This window comes from Haemaphysalis longicornis, unplaced genomic scaffold (assembly GCF_048455015.1).
Source record: "Haemaphysalis longicornis isolate Haplotype H1 unplaced genomic scaffold, Haemaphysalis longicornis Haplotype H1 scaffold_2, whole genome shotgun sequence".
Taxonomy (NCBI): domain Eukaryota; kingdom Metazoa; phylum Arthropoda; class Arachnida; order Ixodida; family Ixodidae; genus Haemaphysalis; species Haemaphysalis longicornis.
Window position 1 is genome coordinate 55,305,867 of NW_027526295.1, and position 4,826 is coordinate 55,310,692.

The window sequence follows — 4,826 nt, forward strand, 5'->3', positions numbered from 1 at the left end:
GAAACTTGGAGGCTGACTAAGAGGGTTCAACTTAAATTGAGAACGACTCAGCGGGCAATGGAGCGGAAAATGCTAGGTGTAACATTAAGGGACAAGAAGAGAGTGGAGTGGGTCAGGGAGCAAACTGGTGTTAAAGACATATTGGTAGAAATTAAGAAGAGGAAATGGACGTGGGCAGGGCATGTAATGCGAAGGCAAGATAACCGCTGGTCGTTAAGGGTAACAGAGTGGATACCTAGAGAAGGCAAGCGCTGCAGGGGGCGGCAGAAAATTAGATGGGCAAATGAGATCAAGAAGTTTGCGGGGATAAATTGGTCACGGTTGGCACAGGACCGAGGTAATTGGAGAAGACTGAGAGAGGCCTTTGCCCTTCAGTGGGCGTAGATAGGCTGATGATGATGATGATGATGATGATGATGATGATGAGTAGCTTTCCGAGGTAAAGCGTGCGCAGCATGTTGTGCGGATTTTATTGTGTAAGTAAGATAATGATGTTCCAGAAGGAGTACCGCACAGGCATACTCCTGTTTTTAACGTATCTGGGTTTTTCAATGTACAAATTTCAAAACATACTTCATAGGCATTTAGGTGTTTTACTAGGATTACTAGGAGTGTATTTCCCGTGCGCTTATAAACAGAAGTTACGAGTCATAATACCGCAGGTGTTAAACCGTACCAGCGGCTACCTGCTACAGCGTCTCTTACACCGGAGATTCCAAGAAATCACTGTCACTCTGTCTGGCACACCACACATGGATCATGGGCACGATATCTTCCGTCAAGAGTGACGCATCTCCGGAAGCAAGACGGCACCAGCGACGCCACACTTCAAGCCCGCATAAAAGCTCAGCGATCGTCACAAGGGCCATTCGGCACCTGTAAAAGCGTAGCGACGGCAACCTCATTTGGTGTTTTGCAATGAATGGTGGGTGCATTAAAATGCCTAGTTCTCTCAAGTAATTATTTTATTCCGCGCTGTTGCAGTTGCCGAATCCTGGCGTTTTTTGTGTTTGCATCGTGTTTCTATTTGCTAAGAAAACGCTTCAAATCAAGCTTGCGAGTGACAGACGGTCTCCAAGTGAGATTTATGAACTACGAATGGAAATAAAAGACATACACGAAAGCATGACTTTCTTTAAAAAAGCTTTTGAAACATGTAAAAGAAGCCAAACACTGCACACGAAGCAAGGAAAGCAATGAAACAAACAAGAAAGCTCACTCCAACGCGTAAGACTTGAAGGTAGCGAAGCTGTAAGCAACCTTCACGACCATCACGAAGTTTAGGTTCATAATTGCACCCGATTTGCTGTTTTCCGCGGGAGCAAGCACCTTTAATCCATCATCCTTGCTATTAGTGCGAGCTTCCTTCATTTTGTTGGAAGTGATAATTATTGGAGCGGTATGCGCTATGACGTGCCTTTCTCGTTCCGGACAGGTGTTGCCACGATTACGGCGAACTCTGGAGTATTTCTCTTTCTAAGCAAGTGTTGCCGCAATTACGTCGAACGAGGAAGTTCTTGTTGCCAATGTTGGGCAATTTCCTCAGTGGGTATGATTAGATTGACAAACGGGCATCTGTGAGAATGGGCGGTGGCAGCGAGGCAAGCACTCTCCAGTGCTGGTTTTTTACCTACATGGCGGTCGCCACAATCTTGGCCAATCTCCTTATGTGGATATGCTTGACTTGCCAAACGTGCGCAGACAACGCTGTGCGAACTTCGTGGGGCAAGCACTCTAAAGCCCTGGGCATTTTCGTTGTATTTAACTTCCTAGTGGTCGCCACATACTTTTTCAATCTGTCTAAGTGGGCATCCATTGGTGGATAAAAGTGGTCGGGGGATACTGTGCGGTCGCAGCGGGACATGCAGAGGCGAGTGCTGGGTATTTCCTTATTTTTCAACTGGCGGGCAATTAGAGCTATCTCGGCCATTTTTCCTAAGTGCGTGTGCTTGGCTTGGCAGACTGCGCATAGGATGAGCGCCGGTTGAAAGCACACACGAGCACTGATATTTCCTTTCTTTTTTTAACTCCCAAGCGGATGCCGTAATTTTGGCCAATCTCCGTAAGTGGGCATACATTGTTTTACAAATATGCCCAGTGGACCCTGGGCGGGGGTCGCGACGTACACACATGAGCCATAATCATTTTCTTGGTTTTGTTAGCTTGCGGGCGGTCGCCGCGAGGGCCGCGTTCACGTGTGTCCGCTCACCATTTTTTTGGTATTGCTAACTGCGGACACGAGAAACTACGATTTATTAAACAAGTTAGAAAGAAAATGCCTGTTAGAAAATGCCTCATGATTGCGAAGTTCAATGAAAGTGAGCACTTGATGCGGGTCTCATCGCAACTTTGTGCAGTGGAGCGATCTTGCGTATATCGAAGATTGAAATAAGAAAGGTCGTTGAAACAGAAAGTGAAGTGTAGTACTTGGGTGTCTCCGTTTCGGTTTTGTTGTCAACGGATTCTACCACCAAGGGGCGAACCCCAGAGTATATCTGTGACTTCAGTGAATAAATTGTTCTCTCTGGCTTGACTTTTCCACTGGAGAGTACGTCTCTTGCTTCGCCCTTCTGGGCCGTCGCCGACGCGACATCACAATGGCGCAGCCGATTTAAGAACGGTACGAAATGTAAGCGCTCGACATTCCTTCAATAATTCGTAAGCCGCCGAACAGGCCGCAAGTTGTACTTTGTACTGAAGGCCAAAAGAGTCAGCCGAGAGTGATAGAGAGTTAGGCCTACGTGGACGACCACACCGGTGAGGAAACGGCGGCCAGCAGCGTAGTGCCGAAATCAACGCGCATCGAACCACACGCAGCAACTACGTCCAGCGGCATGTACACTTCAAGCAACACATCAAGATATCGCCAACTGGCACCAGGCATTGCTTGCACCAGGCTTATATAAACTTCAGAAAATAAATAAAGCGGCAGCACTCCGTTTATTATCTTGTCAGGATGGCTGACATAGCCGCGAAGCCACCTCCATTTTTGCCAGACCCGGGGAGACCGGCCATTCTATGGCGTGATTGGCACCACAAGTTCAAAACGTACGTTATGGCAGGAGGCTGCGAAAAATTCACTCCGCAACTCAAGGCAGCCCTCTTGAAGAACTTTTTGGGAACGGGTGCAAATCGAACTGCGCACATGATCGAGTCAGCCAGACCGCCGGGCGCAAACGATGCAGAGGAGTACAAGTATCTTCTCCAGGGCCTAGCGGCTCACTTTGACGTCTCGACATCACATCGGGCGAACCGCATACAGTTCCAGAGTTGATTTCAAGCAGAAACGGAATCAGCGAACGACTTCGCGCGCCGTGTGCAATGCGTGGGTCGACAGTAGAGCTTCGGCTCCAACGAAGCTCACTCGTGGATCGGCTCATCGTGGAACTTGCATTAGATCGCACGAGGGAACGTCTGCTTACAGAAGGCCCGCCACTAACGTTTGACAAAGCTATTCAAGTCACCCAAGACGTAACTGAAGTTCAATATCTGATGCAACGATATCGAGCAGCCAGAGAAGAGATAGTTCAAGCAATCGACGGAACTCAACGAACTGGACAACTTCGATTTCCACATCATGAATTTTGATCCACTACGTCTAGAACCAGCCACCGAAGTTCACGGCCGACAACTTGTGGCAGTTGTGACAGGACATGGCATCCACTTCAGCAGCGGCCACCCGATATCCAGGTCGCGAGTTCGCCCCACAACTTCAAGAAACAGAAGTGCATCACCGTCACGTCCGGGGCTTAGGTTAGCCCGGACCAGTGCTCGGCGTTCTCCCACAGCGTGCGGCCGCTGTGGTAGGATGTGGCACCCTCTTCAACAGGGTCCCGTTCTCGGGAATACGTGTTTCCGTTGTGGTAATATCGGCCACTTCAGGAATGCCTTCCCTGCGCCGTGTTCTCGAACCACGCATCCATCGTCACCGCGTGTGAAACGACAAACCTGGCCACCGTTGCACAACATCGAGACCCTACCCGACGACGATAAGGCAATAGTCGTCAACCAGCTGGGCCAACCCGCAAATTAATCACGACAAGGATTCTACACTGGTGTCAAGATGAATGGAATTTCACTCTCCCTTCTTATATACACCGGCTCAGCGGTCTCAATTCTATCCCAAGAACGTTTTCAACGTCAATTTGCTATGCAGATAGCTCTTGAAGCTCCACCACGAATGCTTAAAGATTATTCTGGTGGTATCATACCAGTGTAAGCTAGTTTCACAGCTAATGTGCCGTTTAAAAATACTCAGGAACCTCACTTATTTTGTGTTGTTACAAAAAAGACACCTCTACTGCACAAGAATGTCATTTATGCCCTTCGTCAGATACACAAAGAATACCAGGCCCAATTCTGTCAAATAGCTACAGCACCCGATATTCACTAAGGTCTCAACTAGATACCCAAGGTGGTCTGGCAGCAGAATACAAACCCTTGGGTGACGACATAGAAGTATGTAACCTGATTTGTGAGGCTCGAGATCCTCGAGAGGAAGACCACACCGAGTACTCAGAGGAACGACTCATTACGGATGTCGTAAAGAAGCAGCTACAGTTCCTCGAAGAAGAAAAAGAAGCTAAAAAGCCACGGGAGACACCGATAAGGCTGACGAAGCCGACAAGCCTGAGGGAGGCATTAAGAAGGCCTTCGAAGAGGGCAAGCGCAAGATCCACGGCGTCTGATATAACGACGATTCCGCCATTACGGACCAAAAAAAAGACAAAGAAAAAGATAAAATGAAACAGTGCAGTTTGTGAAGCTGGTGGACTGTGTCAGTAGTTTGTGTAGTGTATAGGAATGTCCTTTGCTCGTTTTGTGCT